Below are 24,768 nucleotides of genomic sequence, written 5' to 3' on the forward strand. Positions count from 1 at the left end.
TATCCCGAAATATAGTCTAGGCTGAGAACGGTAGGCATTCCATATTATAGCATAGCGGTGGTCAAGTGTGTTGGGACCCCTGGTGCTGCACGTTATATGCTGATGATAATTAGGCAGAGATTTTTTCAAAGAAGCCTAATTGAAGCCCCTGACTATGATATGAAATGCATTAGGGTGAGCTTTTTCTTGTTTGGTGATGGCAGCATTCAGTATCTTGAGTACCTGATTAACATGGCTTTTGGTGACATGTAAACTGTGATGAAGATCATGGAGGAGAACCTTCCTGGTAAGAAGAGCTGTTTGCACTTAATCATTAGATGTTCCATGTCAGGGAAACAAGAGTACGACAAAACCGCCACACCTGAGCACCACAAAGACTTTATCATGAAATATAGAGCCCGACTTTCTCTGAATTGGCAGTTCAGTCAATCCTGTGCATCAAGAAGCCTCCAGGTATTACTGATGCATCTAGCATGTCTGAGGACAGCCATGTCTCCATGAAACACAGGATGCAACAATTCCTTATTTCCCTCCAATACAGCATTCATGCTCTTGGGTCCATAATCTTGTTCTCCAGTAACTGTACATTTACTACCAAGATACTGGGTAGGGGAAATTTCATTGCTTGATATTTCAGTCTGGTTTAGAGTCCCCCCTCCTCCCTCTCTTCCAGCCATTGCGATGTACAGTAGCTGCATCTGTTTAAAGTCTGTACCTGCATGCTTGAGAGTTAAATCCACTGAGTCTTTCAGAAGATCATGAAATCACCAGTTAATTAAGATGGTTCAAGAGAACAAATTATAAACACAGGAAATTCTGCAGATGCTGGAAACCCAAAGTAATACACACAAAATGGTCGGGCAGCATCAATGGAAATGAACAAACTTTTGATGTTTCTGGGCGAGGTCCTGCTTAAAGGGTAATTACTGGCTGCAGATTGCAGTGACATTAATACAGAAGAGGTAGATTTAGAGCTTTTGTACATAGCCCGCAACATGTCACCATGGTTCACCAGCACCATCTTCTTCTTCAACAATAGAGATTGATAAAAATGACTGGATTATAGTGCTGGTGCCCGAACCATACAGTCATAGGCTTTAGCCTCAAATGAGTATATTTGGGTTGTTATGCAAAATATTTTGCTTATGGCATAGGAGCAGAATTAAGCCAGTTGGCCCATCGAGTTGACCCTGTCACTCCATTATGGCTGATTTATTATCCCTCTCAACCCCATTCTCCTGCCTTTTTGTAACCTTTGACAACCTTAATAACCAAGAAACTATCAACACACACAAACTGCTGGAGGAACTCAGCAGGCCAGGCGGCATCTATGGAAAAAAGTACAGTTGACGTTTCAAGCCAAAACCCTTCAGCAGGACTGGAGATAAAAAAGCTGAGGAGTAGATTTAAAATGTGGGGGGAAGGGGAGAGGAAAATACTAGGTGATAGGTGAAACTTGGAGTGGGAGGGGTGAAGTAAAAAGCTGGGAAGTTGTTTGGTGCAAGAGACAGAAGGCCATGGAAGAAAGAAAAGGGAGTGGAGAACCAGAGGGAGGTGATGGGTAGGCAAAGAGATAAGGTGAAGGAGGGAAAAAGGGATGGGAAATGGCGAAGGGGAAGGGTGTGTGGAGGAATTACTAGAAGTTTGCAAAATCAATGTTCATGCCATCAGGTTAGTGGCATGAATATAAGGTGTTGTTCCTCCAGCCTTAATATGGCTTCATCACGACAACGGAGGAGGCCATGGATGGACATATCGGAATGAGAATCAGAAGTGGAATTAAAATAGGTGGCTGCTGAGAGATCACGCTTTTTCTGGTGGATGGAGTGTAGATGCTCGGCTAAGTGGTCTCCCGATCAATGTTGGGTCTCTCCGATATACAGGAGGCCACACTGGGAGCACTGTACGCAGTATATGACCCCAACAGACTCACAAGTGAAGGGTCGCCTCACCTGGAAGGATTGTTTAGGGCCCTGAATGGTAGTGAGGGAGGAGGTGAAGGGGCAGATATAGCATTTGTTCCACTTGCAAGGATAAATGCCAGGAGGGTGATCAGTGGGCAGGGATGAATGGTTAAGGGAGTTGCATAGGGAGCAATCCCTGCGGAACGCAAAAAGTTGGGGGGAGGGAAAGATGTGCTTGGTGGTGGGACGCAGTTGGAGGTGGCAGAAGTTTCAGAAAAATCTGGGCCGGACGTGGAGGCTAGTGGGGTGGTAGGTGAGGACAAGGGGAACCTTATCCCTGGTAGGGTGGTGGGAGGATGAGGTAAGCGCAGACGTGCATGAAATGGAAAAGGTGTGGTTGAGAGCAGTGTTGATGGTGGAGGACGGAGAGCCCCCTTCTTTGAAAAAGGAGGACATCTCCTTTATTCTAGAAACTATCAACCTCTACTTTAAATATACTCAATGACTTGGCCACCACAGCTCTCTGTTGCCATGTATTCCACAGATTCACCACCCTTTGGCTACAGAATTTCTTCCTCATCTCTGCTCTGAAGTGACATCTTTCTATTTTGAGGCTGTATTTGCTGTTCCTAGACTCCTGCAGTATAAGACCCTCTCCATATCCACTCTATCTAGATCTTTCAATATTTGAAAAGATTCAGTGAGTCACTGCCTCATTCTTTCAACTCCAAAGCCTTCAAACATGTCATGCATTATCCCTTTCATACCTGGAATGATTCTTGTGAACCTCCTCTGGACCCTTTCCAACACCAGTATATCTTTTCATAGATAAGGGGTCCAAAACTGCACACAATACTCCAAATGTGGTCTGACCAATGCCTTATAAAGCCTCAGCGTAACATCCTTGCTTTTATATTCTAGTCCTCTCGAATTAATTGCTAACTTTGAATTTGCTTTTCTTTCGCCAATTCAACTTGCAAATGAACCTTCAGAGAATCCTGCACAAGGACTCCCAAGTCCCTTTGTACCTCTGATTTCTGAATTTGCTCCCTGTTTATAAAGTAGTCTATACTTTATTCCTTTTACCAAAGTGCATGTCCATACACTTCCCTATACCATAGTCCATCTGCCAAATCTTCTCCTAATCTGTCCAAGTTATTTTGCAGACTCCCAGTTTACTCAACACTACCTGCTCCTCCACCTGTCTTTCTATCATCCACATGCTTGGCCACAAGGCCATCAATTCTGTCATCCAAATCATTTATATATGACGTGAAAAGAAGCAGTCTTAACATGGACCCCCTGTGGAACAGTCAGAATCAGTTTTAATATTACTTGTATATGTCATGAAATTTGTTGTTTTACAGCAATACTATATTGCAATACATAATAAAGCACTGAATTACAATAAGAAGTGTGTGTGTGTATATATATATATATATATATATAATTAAATAAATAATGCGAAAACATAAGTGAGATGGTTTGCATGGGTTTATTGTCCATTCAGAAATCTGATAGTGGAGGGGAAGAAGCTGTTTTTGAATTCCTGAGTATGTGTGTTCCTGATGGGTGATGGGGTTCCTTAATAATGGATGCTACTTTCTTGATGCATAGCCTTTTGAAGCTGTCCTGGATGCTGGGGGAATGGTGCCCATGATGGAACTGGCTAAATTTACAACTTTTTGGAGTTTTTTCTGATCTTGTGCAGTGGCCCCTCCATACCAGATGATGATACAACCAGTTAGAAAGCTCTCCACAGTACGTCTGTGGAAATTTGCAAGTGTCTGCTAACAGTCCAATTCTCCTCAAACTCCTAATGAAATAAAGCTCCTATCATGTTTACTTTGTAATTCATCAATATGTTGGGCCCAGGATAGATCCTCGTAGATGTTGACACCCATGAACTTGAAACTGCTCACCCTTTCCACTGTGATCCCTTGATGAGGATTGGTGTGTGTTCTCTCAACTTCCCCTTCCTGAAGTTCACAATCAATTCCTTGGTCTCACTGATGTTGAGTGCAAGGCTGTTATTGCAAAACCACTCAGTCACCTGATCGATCTTGCTTCTGTATGCCTCCTGGTCACCATGTGAAATTATGCCAACAACAGTGTGTCATCGGCTAACTTATACTGGTCACTGGCTACCAACCAGAAAATCCCCATTCATTCCCATCTTTGCCTCTTGGATGTAAGCCAGATATCTGGCCTCACCTACACAAGTTCATAAAACTGTTTTAAACTCTTCTAAAACTGAACTTAGCCTTTTCTCCTTGGAGTGACGGAGGATGAGAGGTGACCTGATAGAGGTGTATAAGATGATGACAGGCATTGACCGTGTGGATAGTCAGAGGCTTTTTCCCAGGGCTGAAAAAGTTGCCACAAGAGGACACAGGTTTAAGGTGCTGGGGAGTAGGTACAGAGGAGATGTCAGGGGTAAGTTTTTTACTCAGAGAGTGATGAGTGCATGCAATGGGCTGCCGGCAGTGGTGGTGGAGGCGGATATGATAGGGTCTTTTAAGAGACTTTTGGATTGGTACATGGAGCTTAGAAAAATAGAGGGCTATAGGTAAGCCTAGTAATTTCTATGGTAGGGACATGTTCGGCACAACCTTGTGGGCCGAAGGGTCTGTATTGTGCTGTAGGTGTTCTATGTTTCTAAAATCTATACTATATATAAACTGCCATATTATTTGGGAGATCTGGATAAAAAAGTTGATTAAAACTGGATTTGCATTAGTTACAGATTTAACAATTCCTTTTTTGGATTAAAGCAACATATTATTTGCTGCATTAACATATGTCAAACCATAGAAAGGATAATTAGAAAATCGTGCAAGCCTGATTTTTAAATTGAGCTCCATGCCTTATTTTTGCAAGATATGTAGGAAGAAAAGGAGCAAAATAAATACTGTCAGGCACAAAATTTTCAACAAATGACCTAAGGCACTTCCTGCAACTGAACTTCTATCTTTAACCTTAAAATATAACAGAAAGAAAGAAACTGATGACAGGACAGATAATCAAAAATTATGAGTCAATTTTTGACAGAAATGTCTGCATATATGGTTTCTGTGACAATACTATATCTTTGAATGTTTTATTGCTTTAAGTATCATTAGTCTCACATGCTTTGATATTAATTTTTGTGGGGTGTTTGTTCAAGTCTATTGACAAGTCTGTTTTATTTCTTCCTGAATGGCTTCAGGGAAGTTAGTGTGGGATTGAAGAGAGGTGTATCATACTGGAAAAACCTATGAAGAATCAGAATACATTCAACAAGAAACATAAGAGCATGGGACTCTGTGTATACTGGTGAGTAGATGGAATCACTTCCAAATAGTTTTGTTTCTGTTTCTCGTGGAGCTGTCTAATTCAAGCAATTATGTATATAAGGACCGCAAATTACCAACAGGACTGATGGGTTTTACTAAACCTGGAAAGTGCTGTTAGCTTTTATTAAGAATTGATAGCATCATTATTAATTTCTCAAAGACTTGTAAGCATTCAAGTTATGGAGTTTAAAAAGTAAGATAATTGTGAACTCTGTATCTTAATGATATCTGTACAGAACTGCTATAATACCAGCAAATGTAATGAAATGTTACTTTAACATCTACAATGTGAAGGATACAATGCTTTGCAAATACAATTTTAATAGAATCCTATTCAAATCTATTATAATATTGCATCTTAATTTGAAATAACCTTTTTATATGGGAATAGCTTTTTTTATTTTTTATATAGCTGCTGAGAAAGAGTTGGTGATGCAGATTTATTAGGTCCTAAACTGCAAATCACTATTAAACACTTCCAAATTGTTACTATTTTGTGATATGTAGCTAGAAGAAGATATGCACAGTGATTATTCATTTGTGTCTTATGTTGCTGTAAAGATATTATGCCTTCATACCTTGATACACCTCTGTTAACTGCAGTGTAAAAATAATGAACCTTTGAAAATGTACGTATGCCAGAATTTTTAGATTCTTAGCGGTCTCCCGATCAATGTCGGGTCTCTCCGATATACAGGAGGCCACACTGGGAGCACGAAACGCAGTATATGACCCCAACAGACTCACAGGTGTTGCATTGTTAAGTTGCACTCTGCAACACTAAAATCAAATGAGTTCAAACTCTTCTATCAAGGGTGTTAGAAATTATAATGTCATTATATACCTTAAAAGGCACTTTCTGCAACTTATAATAGCCAAGGGTGTCTTTCCATCAGAAAGATTCAATTATTTTGCTAAGAATTAAACTAACATTTTTACAATATTAGTTAAGTATTCTATAAGAAAAGCAAAAGTCATTTACAAATAACGATTCCCCTAGATTTTCCCTATGAAACAATGAATTTGCATCAAGGAGAATGTAGAATGTTAGAAAGCCTCTTCATTTTTGTTTATTTTACTTAGAAAAATATTCAAAAAATTAAAAGCTATTCCAACATGGGAACATGGATGCTGCATATTTTAAATTAGTGACTGATTTATTTACTGTGAGCAGGGAGGGTATTACATAATTATATTATGTATATATTGTAATTGATAGGAAGATGTTGCAACAAAATATTTTAATTCATTCATTTTATTTATTCATTTATTTAGAGATATAGCATTGTAACAGGCCCTTCCAGCCCACAAGCCCAAGCTGGCAAATTACACCCATGTTACTAATTAACCTACTAACCCGTATGTCTTTGGTATAGCAGAGGAAGCCAGAGCACAAGGAGGTAACCCATGCAGTCATGGGTAGAATGTGCAAATTATTTACAGACAGCGATGGGAATTGAACCCAGGCTGGTGGTTCTGCATCTGCGTTATGCTAACTGCTACACTACCATGACTCAGGGAAAATTACTGTAGCCATCCTGTTTCATAGTGAGCATCCCTACTTGCTGGTGGTGATATCACAATAGTTCACAATACAATGACACCCCACTGCTTTTATTCAAGGGATGTGAAAGTTGAGGAAGATCCACCAAAATACCAATAGGACCTAAAATTCAACCTAAGTGTAATACCAGGTATTCCACATTGGAAGAAATGTAGGCTTCTTTCTCCATAAATATTGGACTTCAGGAAAGGTTCAGAATTTTTTTTTCTTTGTTGTGCAGATTTAAACTGACCTGAATGCATCCACTCTATGATTGAGCAGAATGGAAAAACAAAATGGGCTTTTCTTCATGCTATTTAATCTTACGCTCTTAGAATATTGTGCAATTATAATGATAAATTCTCTGAATCCATCCTTTCTGTCATCATTCTTTTATTTTTTTCTACAATTAAAACCATGTGACTCAGGGAAAATTACTTGTTGCCATACTATTTCATCATGAGCATCTCCACTGCTGGTAGCAATATTACAATAGTTCACAGTGCAATGATACCCCATTGGTTTTAATCAAGGAATCTGAATCTGAACGATAACTTTCAATGCCATTAAAAGTGTCTAGTGGGGAATTAGTAAGAACGCAATATTCTAGTTTTGATTTACCCTTAGAGCTGGATAATTAACCATATTTATTAAAGCCAGTAGGCTAAATAAAGATAGTTAATTAAATCAAAATATATTAGTCTGCTCTGATATTCTGTATTTAATTTATGCAGACTGCAGATAATGTTAAATTGACAAGTTTTTTAAAAGTGGGCGAAAAAAGTAAACTCTTGGAATGCATTTATTTCCAATTTACCTTGATGCATTGAAACATGGTTTTCTTCCACATTATATGGACTGAAAGAAAGTATTACATTTGTATTACATTGGACAGTGCCTAGAGAATGAAATCAGGATACCAATTCCACCCACATCAAAATAATAGCCCTTCTAGGGTATAAGGGATAGATCTTGGCAATTATCTGGATATATGTCCACACACTGCCACATCTCTTTATTCTTCTCACTTCAAGCAGTGATTCATACTAACTGTAACAGACAGCTATACTATTTCCCTGGGTGGTGTCAGCTTGGGCAAAGATTTTAATGGTTTTGTTTTATCTAGGACAATTACCTGCCATCATAATGTTCCATCTGAGCATCAGTATTGTTAACAAGCATATTGATGGCTGACAAGCCACATTAGTGATCCATGAAATTCTCCTGAAGTCTTACCCTATCATCCTTCTAGGTTCATGCCGTCAAAGTTATAATTGGTCATCTTTCATTTGCTGTTTCTGACTATTTGATTAACGGAAATTGGCTGCTGGCTATGCCTATACTTCAAAGTTTTAGAATTGCAGGGAGGCAGTTTGGTGTTAAGCTGGTCTAGAAGTTTAACCTCTTAAATATAGTTGACTTTTATTTATACTATTCCTGTTTAACTATTCACCATGATAATGGGTGATTGGTTTAAACACCTGGGAGGTGATTTAATCTTAACATTAGACCATTACCTCATTAATCTCTTCTAATAATGTTGTACAGGTTGACCATATAAGGCAATATAACTTAGCGATCTTGCACTCCATAGGTTCAATTTTCAAATAAAATCAATTGACAGAGTGATGCACACAAAATGCAGGAGGAACTCAGCAGGCCAGGCAGCATCTACGGAACGGGCTAAGACACTCCATCAGGACTCTTTTCCATAGATGCTGCCTGGCTTGCTGAGATCCTCCTGCATTTTCTCTGTGTTGCTTGGATTTGCAGAATCTGCACATTTTCTTGCAATTGAGAGTGTAATCATTTTAAAACAATACATTTTAACGGAATGGCACCATCTTGGCAAAACAACTTGCAAGAAACTTCGTAGCAGTGCATCCCAGTCATTTTTAGCCCAACGCCCCCCTAAAGCACCTTCGTACTTGCCAATGCCCCTCTTAGGCACAATGTACTTTCTGGCACCCAGACAGTCTAAAAACATGTCTACTTTACCCTTATGTGAGAAAAATGATGCTGCTTTAAAGTTTTATTTGTCTTCAAACCTAGTGTACACAGTACCTGTGCACTGTACAGCAGCTTCAATATCAATGTGATCCTTGAGCTTCATGGTTTTTAGCAAGAGTTGTAATATCTGGTTCAAACTGCAACAGCAAAAATCTTCAGCCCCCAAGCGTAACAATGTCCAAACAGTTTCTATTTTTTTGTGAGTATGTGGTTCACTGCACTAAAGCCTCTTTCAGCAAGGTAGGAGGATGGAAATGCAATGAAGAGCAGTTTGGCTCTTCTCCAAAAACAAGAACACTTCATATGGCAGTGTAGCCACATATCACAAAAGCCAACATTTTTGAAAAGCATTTTTGCTTCTTCATCATTCTGAATTTTGATAATTTTTTCTTCAAAGCTCCCTTCCTGTTCTTCCACCTTGTAAAGAAATGGGTTAACTACCCAGTCCAGAATTTCCAGATCATTCAAATCCTTGAATGCATTCTGAAAATCCTTCTTCATTGACTGCAGATGTAAGAGGTACTCTTGCAAATCAACATCTGTGAAAGATAGTGCCATTCTTCCATTCAGGGAAACTGAGAACATTCTTCTCCCAATGTTTTTGAAATTCTCACCCTACAGTTTCATATTTAGAATGTTCATTTTGTCATACAGATCAACTAGGTATGCCATATCTCCACGTAGAAATTCAATCTTGTTTCCCAAACTCTTGTTGACTTTGAGCAAAACTTTGACCACAGTGTCAGGAAGATCAAAGAAATGTTTTAAGCAGTAGCCTTTTGACAACTAATGCACTTCCCCGTGAAGAAGTAAGCGTTCAAACTCTTCATGGTGAAAGATTCTGCTGTTTAATAGATGAGTTTTAATTTTGTTGATAGCAGTTACTTCAAGAGCTGCCATGCTTGAAAAAAGCTGCTGGCTGAGGTTTTACAGACCAATCACATAAGGTCTCATAATCCCCAAGGTTGGTTCTTGTCTGCACATATGAAGCCAAAGTCGCTTTGAACACCTCAAGAAGAATCCTCGGGCTTAGGAGGTTCACTGATTAGCTCTATTTCACCATTTGGTTCCGGCCAGTACTGTATTGTTGCGCGACCTGTTGTCCGTAGATCTATAGAGGAAGCTGAGAGAGTGTACATGACTTACCAACTGCTAAATTGCACAAACCCATTCCATGCTGTGAGTGAAGGGGAACAGTTAGCCACCCATGTTGCTACTTAATGCATCCCAAATAACGTCTGTTCAGTTGGTAAGGTTGGGTAAGATTGCTGAGTTTTAGACACGTAACGACAAGTGCAGAGCTATGGTTTTTCCTGTGCTCAGTAATTCATCCATTTTTTGTTAGGAAGTGCCTGCTCTACTAATAGTTGGTCAGGTCTCATGGCTTAAGGTAGGGTGCCGCTTACTACCCACTCCACTCCCCTCAAGAATCTTGAACACCACCTAATGATTTCTATTTTCCTTAATGCCCCCTTAGGATATGTAACCATCCCCATTGGGAATCACTGCTTTATAGTAATTGCAAACTTTTCTTTATTTTGTGAGATTATCCTGTGCTCTTCTCACGGCCCGGTCTTGAGGTCTATTACCTGGATTAAGTTCTTCCAGATACAAATAGATCCCAAGTGCTGTATCCTGTGACTCTCCCACCCAGGCCCTTGGGCAGACATTAACAGTTTAGTATTGTTTAAGGCTTTTAAATTATTTTCATACTTTTCTGTTAGTTACCTTCAATTGAAAGCCATACAAGTTAATTTAAGTAATTAAATCAAAATTAAATATAATTAAATTACGGACAAATTATTAACAGTGTCAAGACCTTTAGATCTTTAGTTATCAATGCCCAAAATTTGATTCCTGTTTCATTCTTCCTTCATCAAGAATACAAGAAGATAGGAGCTGGAGTGGATAACTTGGACCTTCCATCCTTCTGTCTATCATGATTGAGCAATATTGCCCTCAACTCCTCTTCGGTGACAGTTCCCTTTATCCTCAGTAACTCAATATTTCAAATATTTATCAGTCTTCACCTTAAATATCCCTAGTGATGTGACCTCCAGCATCCAAAGTCAGAGAATTCTAGAGATTCTCGACATTGTCTAAGTGGCCTCAACTTTTGTTGACTTGAGGATGTCATTCAAAGTTCATAACTTGGAGTTACCTTTATTTTTCAGTTTTTATTCTCCTCATTAAATTGTCAGTGCCACAAGGGGACAATTACCAGGGGAGAGCCAGAGTGGCTAGATCTCTAATACTGCCTCTGGCTCTGTGGCTCAAAAGGAAAGGTGGAAGAAGAAAGTGATAGGGGATTCACTGTTTAGGTAAATGAACAAGAGATTCTGTAGACACGATTCAGACTCTCAGGTGATATGCTTCCTCCCAGATGCCAGGGTAAGAGATACCTCAGATCGAGTCCATAGCATTCCTAAAGCGAGGGGGCAGGTAAACAGCCCAAAGTTGTAGTACATGTTATTACCTGTGATATGGATAGGACAAGTGACGAGGTCCTTTAAAGCAGTTACAGCGAGTTAGGAAGGAAGTGAACAGCAGGATCTTAAGGAGAGCTTCATGGGCGTTCAGTGTCATTCCAGCAGCCCAATCAGTGGTGGGAGGAGCACAGTGAGGAGTAAATAAAAGTACAGGAGGGCCAAGTGGAGCAACCATTGTTGGGAGCGTGCCAGTTGTGAGAGTGGGAGCGTCAGGCTAAGGCTCAAAGCAGGCTTCAGCTCAGAAGAGGTGTTGGCTCTGGGTAAGGTTCTGTTATGTTTTCCTTTTTTCTTTCTGTGTCGAGGTACTTACTGTAGCTTAAACGGCCATTGTGTGTTCTTCATGCCGGATGTTGGAGTCCAGCTGCAGCTCCTTGAAGACAGTGATAGGGATCTGGAACAGCAGCTTGTTTGAGAGAGTGAGGAGATAATCGACCAGAGCGACAGGGAAGTAGGCACCCCTAAGTTGCAAGAGGCAGGTAGCTAGCTGGGTGTCTGTCAGAAGAAGAAATGGAAAGGTCAATAGGCAGTTAGTGCAGAGCACCCCTGTGGCCATTCTCCTCAATAAGTATACTGTTATGAGAGATGACTTCCCAGGGCAATGATATGGAGACCAGGTTACTGGCACTGAGCATGGGTCCGTGGTGCAGAAGGGAAAGAAGAAGAAGAGGGGAGCAGTAGTGATAGGGGACTCGATATTCAGAGGAATGGACAGGAGATTCTGTGGACGTGAATGTGACAGCATATGGTGTGTTGCCTCCCAGGTGCCAGAGTCAGGGATGTTCACAGCATTTTCGATTTGGAAGGAGAGCAGCCAGATGTCTTGGTACATATTGGCACCAATGTCATAGGAAGGAAAAGCAAAGAGAACCTGAAGAGAGAATTTAGAAAGCAAGGCAGAAAGCTGAGAAGCAGGACATCCAGGGTAGTAATTTCTGGCTTGCTGTCTGTGCCATGCGCCAGGATGATTTGGCAGATAAATGCATGGCTGAGAAGATGGTGTGGGGGCAGGACTTCAAGTTCTTGGATCATTTGGATCTCTTCTGGGGGAGGCATTACCTGGACAAAAGGGACAAGTTGCACCTGAACCTAAGGGGGATCAATATTCTTGCCGGCAGATTTGTTCGAGCTTTTTGGGGGGGGGGGGGGAGGTTTAAACTAACTTGGCAGGTGGGTAAGAACCAGAGTGAAGGGACTCAGGAAAGGACGAATGGTAAAAAAGCAAAGTTAGCGTGCAGTCAGACCATCTGGAAGGGCAGGTAGATGATAGGACAAAATTGCAGCCAGCAGACTGAGTATCAGTGCATTTGGAAATTATAGACCATTTAGCCTAACCTCAGTGGTTGAAGAAGACATTGGAGTTATTTATTAAGGTTGGGGTTATGGAGTACTTGGTGACACAGGACATGATAAGACAAAATCAGCATGATTTCCTTCAGGGAAAATCCTGCCTGATAAACCTGTTGGAATTCTTTGAGGAGATTACAAGTTGGATACTTAAAGGGCTTTGACAAGATATCACACATGAGGCAGCTTACCAAGTCATGAACTCATGGTATTTCAGGGAAGTTACTGGCATGGTTAGAACTTTGGCTGATTGGTAGGAGACAGTGAGTGGGAATAACAGGATAATTTTCTCGTTGGCTGCCGCTGACTAGTGGTGTTCCTCAGGGGTTGGTGTTGGAAGCACTTCTTTTTTATGCTATATATCAATGAATTATGGCTTTGTCATCAAGTTTGCAGATGATAAGGAGATTGGTGGAGAGGCAGGTAGTGTTGAGGAAACAGGTAGGCTGCAGAAGGACTGAGATTAGGAGAATGGACAAGAAAGTGGCAAATGAAATACAATGTTGGAAAGTGCATGGTCACACACTTTGGTAGTAGAAATAAATGTGCAGACTATTTTCTAACCAGGGAGAAAATCCAAAAATCTGAGATACACAGGGACTTGGGAGTCCATGTACAGAACACCCTCAAGGTTAACTTGCAGATTGAGTCAGTGGTGAGGAAGGCAAATGCAATGTTAGCATTCATTTCAAGAGGTCCAGAATGCAAGAGCAGGGATGTGATGCAGGGATGATAAGGCACTGTTGAGGTCTCACCTTGAGTGCTATGAACAGTTTTGAGTTCTTCATCTAAAAAAAGATGCTGCTAGCATTGGAGATGGTTCAGAGGAGGTTCACAAGGATGATTCTGGGAATGAAAGTGTTATCATATGAGGAACGTTTGATGGCTCTGGGTCTGTACTCTGTAATTTAGAAGGATGAGGAGGATCTCATTGGAATCTTTCAAATATTGAAGGCCTAGGCAGAGTAGGTGTGGAAAGGATGTTTCTCATGATGGGGAAGTCTAGGATAAGAGGGCACAGCCTCAGGATAGAGGGGTGTCCATTTAAAACAAGGATGCGAAGAAATTTCTTTAGCCAGAGGGTGGTGAATTTGTGGAATTTGTTATCACAGGCGGCTGTTGAAGCCAGATTGTTGGTTGTATTTAAGGGAGAGATTGATAGGTTCTTAGTTGGCCCCACCATCGAAGGTTATGGGGAGAGGCCAGGGTGTGGGACTGAGGAAGGTAAAAAAATGATCAGCTATGATTGAATGTTGGAGCAGAGTCTATGGGCCAAATGAACTAATAATACCGCTCTTATGTCTTCTGGTTTGAAGGGCCGTAATCTCTGGATTGCTGCCTGTGCCATTCTGCAGTGAGGGTAAGAATAGGATGATTTGGTTTAAGGCCAAGGTTCAGATTTGTGGACATTTGGATCTCTTCTGGGGAAGTCATTACTTGCATGTAGTTTGGGTTGTACCTGAACTTGAGAGACACCGGTGTCCTCACAGACATGTTTGCTAGAGCTGTTGCAGGTGGCTTAAAATAAGTTGGCAGAGGGGATGGGAATCAGAGTGCTAGGTCAGATGATGAAGCATTTGGTTTAAAGTTAGTTGCAAAATGCAGAGAGACTGTGAGTTAGGATAGGCAATATATAGGGCATAAATGCAGACAGTTCGATGGGTTGAAATGTGTTTTACTTCATGCAAGAAGTGTTAAGAATAAGTAAGATGAATTTCAAGCATGGATCAGTTATGGAATTGTGATGTGGCCTTTATAGAGTCTTGGCTGAGCAAGGGCAGAATTGGCTGCTTGATATTCTAGGGTTTAGATGTTTCAAAAGACAGGCTGGGAGGGAAATGAGAAGGAGTGGTATTGCTAATGAAGGATAATATCAGAATTCCAGAAAGGGAGAATGTCATGGAGAGGTGGGCTACTGAGCTGGTGTGGATGAAAGTCAGTAACAAGAAGGGAACAATCACTCTATTGGGTGTATTCTTCAGGCCCCCCCCCCCCCCCCAATTGCCACCGTGACATTTAGAAGCAGACAAGTGGGTAGATTTTGGAATTATACTCAATAACAGGGTTATCAATGGTGATTCCAGATTCCTTAATATTGATTGTCACCTCCTTAATGCAAAAGGTTTTGATGGGGCAGAGTTTATTTGGTATATCTAGGAAGGATTCCTGACATAGTATGTGTATGGATTGACTGGAGGAGAGGCCATACTGGATCTAGTACTGGGCAATGAACCTGGTCAAGTGACAAAAGGATGAACATTTTGGAGACATTGACCACAACTCCTTGACCTTTAGCATAGCCAAAGGCAAGGATAAGAAAAAATGATCTGGGAATGTATTTAATTGGTGGAGGACTAATGATGGTGGTATTGTCAGGAACCTGAGAGCATAAATTGGGAACATATGTTTTCAGGGAAAGGCGTAGGTGGGAATGTGCATGTTGTTTAGGGAGTACTTGCATTGGTTCTGGATTTATTTGTCCCAGTAAGACAGGGGGAGAATGGTAGGAAGCATGGTTGACAAGAGAGGTGAAATTTATTTGGTCAAGAAGAAGGAAGCAGGGCTCTTGAAGATTATAAGGTGGCCAGATAAAAAAGCTTAAGAAGGGACTTAGAAGCAGACAAGAGAAAGCCATGGTGTACAGGATTATGGGAAACCCCAAGGGATTTTTGCACATAAGCAAAGAAACGGATGATGTCTTGTGTGGGTGCAGGACCACTCAATGGTAAATTGGAAAATGTGCCTGAAGACAGAGGAGGTAGGAGATGTCCTTTCATGAATACTTTGCTTCAGTGTTCACCAATGAGAGGGACATAGATGAATGTGAAGCAAGCATAGAACAAATTAATGTTCTGGAGCATGTTGAGGTTAAGAAAGAGGTAGTGTTGAAGCTTCTGGAAAAACATTAGGAAAGCTAAGTCCACAGGTTCAGATGATATATGCCCTAGCTTACTACAGGAAGTGGTGGGCATTTATGATGACCTTTGCATCCTCCCTTGCACAGAAGTGGTGCCAGAGGGAATGGCAAATATTCCATTGTTCAAGAAAGGTAATTGGAATTATTTTGGAAGTAAGATTAGTGAATCTTACATCAGTGGTGGGCAAAGTATTGGAGAGGATTCTTATAGAGAGGATCTACAGGAGAGGCATGGTCTGATTAGGGATAGTCAGCATGGCTTTGTGAGGGTAGATCATGCCTCAACAGCCTTATTAAGTTTTTCAAGAATGTAACAAAACAAATACACAAAAGTAGAGTTGTGGATGTGGAGGATATGTATTTTTGAAAGGTGTTTGCAATGTTCCCCCTGGAAGGCTCATTCTGAATATCATGAGGCATGGAATCCAGGGAACTCGACAGCATGGATTCAGAATTGGCTTGCCCACGGAAGGCGGGGGTGATAGCAGATGAAGCAATTTCTGCCTGGTGGCCAATGAATAGTGGTGTTTTGCAGGGATCTGTTCTGGAAACCCCTGCTTTTGGTGATTTTTATAAATGACATGGAAGAGGAGGTGGAGGGGCGGATATGTATTTTTGCAGATGTCATGAGGTTTGGAGGTGTCATGGATAGAGTAGAAGGTTCTTGTAGATCACAATTGGATATGGACAGAATGCAGAGTTAAGTGGAGGATAAGCAAATGGAGTTCAATTTGGAAAAGTGTGAAGACCAAACTTGAAGGTGGAGCAGAAGATTAATGGCAGGATCCTTATATGAAGGAACAGTGGAACCTTGGGGTCCAAGTCCAAATATTCTTCAAAGTCGTCTTGAACATTGATTGGGTGATTAAGAAGGCATATGGTATACTGGCCTGCATCAAGGGATTGAGTTCAAGAGCGCTGAAAGTAATGTTGCAGCTCTATAGAACTCTGGTTGGACCACACTTAAAACCATATGTTCGATTCTGGTTGCCTCATTATAAGATGTAGATGCTTTAAAGAGAGTGCAAAGGTGATTTCACAGGATGCTGCTTGGATTAAAAGAAATGTTTTAGGAGGAAAGCTTGACCAAGCAAGGGCTTTCTCTTTAGAGAGATGGAAGTGATTTTATAGAGATGTATAAGATTATGAGAGGCATAAAGAGAGTGGACAGCCAGCATCTTTGTTTCCCACAGCAGTGGGCATGCATAACTTCCCAGTGGGCATACATTTAAGAGGAGTAGAAGAAGTTTAGGGGAGATATCAGAGGGAAGTTTTTTACATAAAGAGTGGTGGGTGTTTGGAATGTACTGCCAGGGTGGTGATAGAGGCTGATATCATAGCAATATTTAGAAGTCTCTTTGATAGGCACATGGGTTAAGAGAAATGGAGTATTATGGTGCATGTAGGAAAGAAGGTTAGACTGATCATGGGCTTAAGGTCCCAGACTGTGTTGTATTATTCTATTTTCTAGCTAATGCAGTACTCTGGGATTCCATCCCCAATTTCTTTGCTCTTTACCTTTATGCTTTGGAAATATTTTATTTGAGGGTCTGAAACATTGATTGTCTATTTACCTCCATAGATGCTGTCTGGCCCACTGAATTCCTCCAGAACTTTGTTTGTTGCTCCAAGTTTCAGCATCTCAGAATCAGAATCACCAAGGTTTATTGTCACCAGCATGTGTTATGAAATGTGTTAACTTAGCAGCAGCTGTTCAATGCAATACATAATATAGAGGAAAAAAATTAAAATGAATAAATCAATCAATCAATTGCAGTAAATGTATATTGAATAGATTAAAAATTGTGCAAAAACAGAAATAATATATACTAAAAAAGTGAGGTAGTGTTCAAGGGTTCAATGTCCATTTTGGAATCGGATGCAGTCTCTATTGTCTACAGCTGTCCATTCTTGTTTTTCTATTATCTATTGTTTAATCAGTTTTAAATATCTGCTTTATTGGCTGTCACTAGGACTACATATTAAAGTGCCTTTTTATCTGCAATTTCCATAGGCTGATGATCACTGTATTCTCTCCTGTTCATATCATGCATTAATGGAGCAACTTGCTGCAGCGAGTGCAATACAAGGGGAAGTTGTAGCTGATGTGGCATGAGTATTAGATAAAAAGTCACTTAAGTCAGTAAAAAAAAAAAGAACTTAAACATACATCAGATACAAAAACATAGATTAATTCTTCTTTCCACACAACCCCAATGATATCAGTAATATTTTGAGAGAAGAGTATGATGTTCTCAGTACAGCATATAAGAAGGGAGGTCACCTATGGAATAAATACAATTGTGACTGCTTCTGGGCCAAAACATGCTAGAATGGAGATTTGATCAGACAGTCCCTCTGGAATCCACTTTGTGCCAATAATGAGATCTCAGCATCAGGTGCAGAAAGAACCAAGTCAGTCCTGGTGTAATGCTCCTTTGGAGAATTGCCTTGGATATTAGGATGTGCTGTTCTGAGGTGCATCTGCCATTGGATGTTCTGAGGACATTCATGCTTTAATGATGCTGCTGACTGGCACTCCGTATACTCTTAGCTGGCTTCTCTCATTTATCTCCTCCTTCAGGTGCACCCCCACAGCCCAGCAATCCCATCCTCAGACCCTTGATTGAGGCCCCATTTGTCCCCACAATACTGGTAGCAGATTAAGTTTATGTCTTGGTGCATTACACCATGATAGCAGTGAAATATGGCAGAGCCTTTCAGCAGCACTAATGCCTTTGACTTTGGATGCTGCTGCGTTTTACTGTGATGGTCTTGTCCACATTGATACACTGTGCAATAACCCTTGAGCATGCCTTCATGGACAATGAATTTCAAAACCTCTGTAAACACAAAAGATCCTGCATATGCTAGAAGCCGTCAGAAACACACAAAATGCTGGAGTTCCTCCAGCATTTTGTTTTGATTATTCTAGACTACTGTGTTTAACTGGACTTGTATCACAGTATGAACAGATAATAGCAACTTTAAAACATAACCTCTACTATCAACTACATCTATATATTTACTTGCCTCACAAAGAGATATTGATCAACACTTGCTCTGCTTCCCTGATTGCTCAACTTGAAATAGATTGATGAGTTATAATTGACGAATACACAAAGTGTATGTGCTGTAGATTTGCATTGTGAATATGGCACATCTAATTTGCCATGTGTTATTAATGCTCCTACTGCCCTGACAAGGCATTTTATTGCACAATGGTGGAAGCGTTAACTGTTTGCAGGTGAGCTTCATTTCCTTTGTGTTGGAAGATGCACAGTTGAGCCACATGAATCACGTTTGTGTCTGAGCTGGCAGTCTGTACAGCAAATAGGATTTCTTGGGTAGAGGCTGCATATTCTCTGTGAAGTACTTTTATTATCAAAGTACATATATGTCTCTGTGTATAACCCGGAGATTCATATTTTACAGGCATGCTCAATAAATCCATAATAGAATAATACACATTACCAGAATCAATGAGAGGCCACATAGACTTGGGTGTCCAACCAGTGTGCAAAAGACAACAAAATGAAAATACAAAAAGAAAGAAAGAAAAATAATAAATAAATAAACAGTAATTATCAGGAGCATGAGATGAAGAGTCCTTGAAAACGAGTCCATATGTTGTAGAAACATTTCAATGATGGGGCAAATGAAGTTGAGTGAAGTTATCCCCTTTGATTCAAGAGCCTGATGGTTGAGGGGTGGTAATGGTTTCTGAACCTGGTGGTGTGAGTCGTGAGGTTTCTGTACCTTCTTCCTGATGGTAGCAGCAAGAAGAGACCATGGCTTGGGTGGTGGGCACCTCTGATGATGGATGCTGCTTTCCTGCGACAATATTTCATGTAAATGTGCTCAGTGGTTGGGAGGGCTTTACCAATGGTGGACTGGTCTATATCTACTGCCTTTGTACAAGTTTCTGTTCAAGGGCATTTGTGTTTACATACCTAGCTGTGATACAGCCCGTCAGTATACTCTCCACGACACATCTATAGGTTTGTCAAAGTTTACAGATGAAAATTGGAAAAAAAGAGGCTTTCAAGGTATAGCAGATAGTTTTTCATTTAGTTGATGCTTTGTCAACCATCCTTCTGGGGCAACATGGATAGATACTGTACAAAGGAAAGTTGACTTCAATTGAAATGCTCCTCTCTATTAAAGAACTGTCTCCAATCAAGCAGCAGATGCTACAACTTGAATCATCTGGTTAAGTGAAGCTGACAAAACAGGCAGCCTAGACTATTGCCCAGTGAAGGTGGAGCAGTTCCTTGTCTTCGTTATAGGATGGTGGCTGATGTAGCTTAAAGATTATTAGAGCGCACCACAGCATAGTTGCAGAAAGAATGATTCTCTTCGCTAAGGGATTTACAATTTGAATCATTGTCTCAAAATAGGAGGTGTCCATTTAACATTAACATGAGGAAAAACTTCTTCATTAAAGGAATGGTGAATCCAGAATTGTCTATTCAGGTGGAGGCTCATGAACTGCAAGGGATCAGGGATACAGTGGTGCTACAAAGTTTGTGAACCCTGTAGAATTTTTTTCAGTTATGACCTAAAATATGATCAGATCTTCATGTATGTCCTAAAACTAGATAAAGAGAGCCCAATTAAATAAATAACATAAAAACATTATACTTGTTCATTCATTTATATGAGTAAAATGATGCAATATTACATGGTTTTTTTTTTTAAGAAGTACGTGAACCTTTGCTTTCAGTAACTGGAGTGACCCCCTTGTACAGCAGTAACTTCAATGAAACATTTTTGGTAACTGTTGATTAGTCCTGCACATCAGCTTGGAGGAATTTTAGGCCAGCCCTCCTTACAAAACTGCTTGTATCTGGGATGTTGGTAGTCTTCCTTGCATAATCTGCTTACTTTACGTCCTTCTACAACATTCCTATTGGATTAAGGTCAGGACTTTGCCCCGGCCATTCCAAAACACAAATTTTCTTCTTTTTAAACCATCCTGTTATTGATTTATTCTTGTCTTTCCGATCACTATCTTGTTGCATTATCCAACTTCTATTAAGCTTCTGGTTGACAGACTGCTACCCTGACATTCTCCTGTAAAATGTCTTGATACAGTTTTGAATTCATTGTTCCCTCAATGATTTCAAATGGTCCAGGCCCTGAGTCAGCAAAGCACCCCCAAACCATGATGCTCCTTCCAACATACTTCAGAGGTAGGGTGAGGTTTTGCTGATGGTGTTCAATGCCTTGCTTCCTTCATGCATAGCAATACACATTTCTGCCAAAAAGTTCAACTTTTATCTCATCTGTTCACTGAAGTATTGTGGAACATCCAGGCAATCTTTTGCAAACTTGAGATGTGCAACAATGTGGTTTTTTGGGGAGAAGTTGTTTCCTCCGTGGCATTATAATTGTATCATGAACACCATTTGTGTTCAGTGTTTTTCTTATAGTGGGCACATGAACAGAAATTTTAGCAAGTTCTAGAGACTTCTACAGGTCTTCTGCTGTTAACCTTGGGTGCTTTTTCACCTCCTTCAGCACTGCATGTTGCTCTCTTGGTGTGATCTTTGCAGGATGCCCACTCCTAGGGAGAGTAGCAACAGCACTGAATTTCTACTATTTGCAGAGAATTTCTCTTACTGTGGACTGATGAACACTCAGGTCTATAGAAATGCTTTTGTACCCTTTTCAGCTTCATCCATCTCTACAATTCTTCTTCTAAGGTCCTCTGAAAGTTGCTTTGATCAAAGTATGGTGCACATAAATAGAACTTTCTTGAGAAGAGCAGGCTCTATCAGTAACCTGACCTAGTGTGTCTTTTATAGGCCAGGGCACATCAATAACTCACATCTTCAATCTCATCTCATTGATTGGAACACCTGACTCCAAATAGCTTTTGTAGAAGACATTACCCCAGAGGTTCACATACTTTTCCCAACAAATATATATAATATTGGATCATTTTTCTCAATAAATACATGAACAAGTATAATGTTTTTGTGTTATTTATTTAATTGGGTTCCCTTTATCCAGTTTTAGGGCTTGCGTGAAGACCTGATCAGATTATAGGTCTTATTTATACAGAAATAGAGAAAAGTCTGCAGAGTTCACAAACTTTCTAGCACTACTGTACATGGATGGGTCAGAAAAATGGTGTTGAGATAGATAGATAGATACTTTATTCATCCCCATGGGGAAATTCAACATTTTTTCCAATGTCCCATACACTTATTGTAGCAAAACTAATTACATACAGTACTTAACTCAGTAAAAATATGATATGCATCTAAAATCACCCTCTCAAAAAGCATTAATAATAGCTTTTAAAAAGTTCTTAAGTAGATTACTACTTAGATGATCTAGTTAACCAGCAAAGCAGACCCGTAGGATCAAATAGCCTGGAGCTCCTATTTATGATATTATTAATTGCTGGTGCCTTGTCTTTATCAGTCCTCAAGGAATATCAGCATGAAATAAGTGAACCTTTTCCTATTTGACAGTTAATGTGCCAGACCTGCTGTGAGCTGGAATTCACAATATTTGCATACATGGCATCTTTCCTGTCTTGCACATAAGAAAATCTCTCTGTGACAGCATTGTATGTTGTGGCATTGAATTTTTTGAACAGAGTCATTTACATATGGTTTCCATGTGCAGAAGAATGTTTACAACTCTTAATCCATACAATAACGATGATGTAGTCCCAAATGCAGTCCAGCATTGCAACTTTTTTTATATTAATGAAACAATTTCCTTTGGGAACACTTGCTGGTAAGCCCTCTTCTTGAAAGCTAAAATCATCAGTTCAGACTAAGTCCCTTCATGTTCAATGGAGTACTTTGCAGTCATATTTAAAAACACTTTAAATAATACTGCTCTCAGATTAACCCCTGAGCATTGAATACGAAGAAATGACAAGTAATTGTGTGAAAATGACACTGTACCGAGGACAAGGAGATGATGCACCAAATTGCTTCAGTATGATGCGGTGTTGAGACTTTATAATAATTCTGATATATAATCATTAAGAGGAACATTTACTGGAGCACTAGTTTATCGCCATATGCTTCACAGCATTTGCTTGAAAAGATGAATTGCATAAAGTAAATTGTTCACCACTGGCATGTTCCTGTTAAAGTGTGATTTCAGTGGCTTAATCAAATCTATCTCTACATTATTAAAAAATGTACTAGAAAATTTGAAGAAGACCATAGAACCATGGAACCATAGAACATTACAGCACAGTACAGGCCCTTCTGCCCATTGTGCCGACCCATATAATCCTTAAAAAAAAGTACTAAACCCACACTACCCCATAACCCTCTATTTTTCTTTCATCCATGTGCCTGTCCAAGAGGCTCTTAAATACCCCTAATGTTTTGGCCTCCACCACCATCCCTGCCAAGTCATTCCAGGCACTCACAACCCTCTGTGTAAAAAAATTGCCCCTGATGTCTCCCCTAAACTTCCCTCCCTTAATTTTGTACATATGCCCTCTGGTGTTTGCTGTTGGTGCCCTGGGAAACAGGTACTGACTATCCACCCTATCTATGCCTCTCAATAATCTTGAACACCTCTATCAAGTCCCCTCTCATTCTTCTATACTCCAAAGAGTAAAGTCCCAGCTCTGCTAACCTTGTTTCATATGACTTGTTCTCCAAACTAGGCCACATCCTGGTAAATCTCCTCTGCACCTTCTCTATAGCTTCCACATCCTTTCTATAATGAGGTGACCAGAATTGAAGACAATACTCTAAGTGCGGTCTCACCAGAGATTTGTAGAGTTGCAACATGACCTCTCTACTCTTGAACTCAGTCCCCCTGTTAATGAAGCCTAGCATCCCATAGGCCTTCTGAACTACACTATTAACCTGCGCAGCGACCTTGAGGGATGTATGGATTTGAACTCCAAGGTCCCTTTGTTCATCCACACACTTAAGTAATTGACCATTAATCCTGTACTCAGTCTTCTGGTGTGTCCTTCCAAAATGCATCGCCTCACACTTGTCTGGATTGAACTTCATCTGCCATTTTTCTGCCCAACTCTGCAGCCTGTCTATATCCTCTCATAACCTTCGACCACCTACAGCTCCATCCACATCTCCTCCAATCTTCGTGTCATCCGCAAACTTACTCACCCATCCTTCCGCCTCTACATCCAGGTCATTTATAAAAATCACAAATAGCAGAGGTCCCAGGACAGATACCTGTGGCACTCCACTAGTCACCGACCTCCAGGCAGAATACTTTCCTTCCACAACTACCCTCTGCTTTCTTCCTTTAAGCCAATTTTTTATCAAAACAGACAAGGTTCCACTTATTCCATGCCTCATGACTTTCTGGATGAGTCTCTCATGAGGGACCTTGTCAAATGCCTTGCTAAAGTCCATGTAGACCACATCCACTGCCCTACCCTCATCAATTTCTTTTGTTATCTCTTCAAAAAAACTCGATCAGACTCGTGAGGCACGATCTTCCCTTCACAAAGCCATGTTGACTATCCACGAGTAGACTGTACTTCTCCAAATGCTCGTAGATCCAATCCTTAAGAATCCTTTCCAGTAGTTTGCAGACCACCAACGTAAGACTCAACCGGTCTATGGTCCCGGGTTTCTCCCTATTACCTTTTTTAAACAAGTGAACTACATTTGCCATTCTCCAGTCCTCCGGCACTTCCCCTGTAGCCAAAGAGGATTCAAAGATCATAGCTAAAGCTCCAGTGATCCCACAACAACCTGGGTTGTATCATATCCAGCCCTAGGGATTTATCAATCTTGATGTTTTTAAGAAGATCCAGCACTACTACTTCCATAATCTCCACATTGTCCAGCACACAGGCCTGCTCTACTTCGACTTCATCCTGATCAAGACCCTTTTCACTTGTGAATACTGAAGCAAAGTATTCACTTAGGACCTCCCCAACCTCTTCCACTTCCAGGCACATGTTGCCCTCTTTATCCTTTAGTGGTCCCACCTTTGTTCTTGTCATCCTCCTGTTCTTCACATATGCATAGAACACCTTAGGGTTCTCCTTAATCCTACATGCCAAGGCCTTCTCATGCCCCCTTTGAGCTCTCCTAAGTCCTTTCTTTAGCTCCTTCCTGGCTACCCTATATTTCTCATGAGCCCCTCCTACTTCCTGCTTCTTATATCTAACATATGCTTCCTTTTTCCTCTTGACAAGTTGCCTCACATGTTTCGTCAGCCACGGTTCCCTTTTCCTACCATTTTTTCTTTGCTT

At 40.5% G+C, this 24,768-nt stretch overlaps 1 protein-coding gene across 1 annotated transcript in view; it reads left to right on the top strand.

The window, feature by feature from the left end:
- The window catches only part of LOC140741900 (protein bassoon-like), a 473,005-nt gene that overhangs the window by 300,322 nt on the left and 147,915 nt on the right, over window positions 1-24,768 (top strand). Inside the window, 1 exon segment of the mRNA XM_073072438.1 lies at window positions 5,113-5,219. The gene's annotated coding sequence lies outside the window, so the exon portion shown is untranslated.

This window comes from Hemitrygon akajei, chromosome 19 (genome assembly GCF_048418815.1).
Source record: "Hemitrygon akajei chromosome 19, sHemAka1.3, whole genome shotgun sequence".
NCBI classification, from domain to species: domain Eukaryota; kingdom Metazoa; phylum Chordata; class Chondrichthyes; order Myliobatiformes; family Dasyatidae; genus Hemitrygon; species Hemitrygon akajei.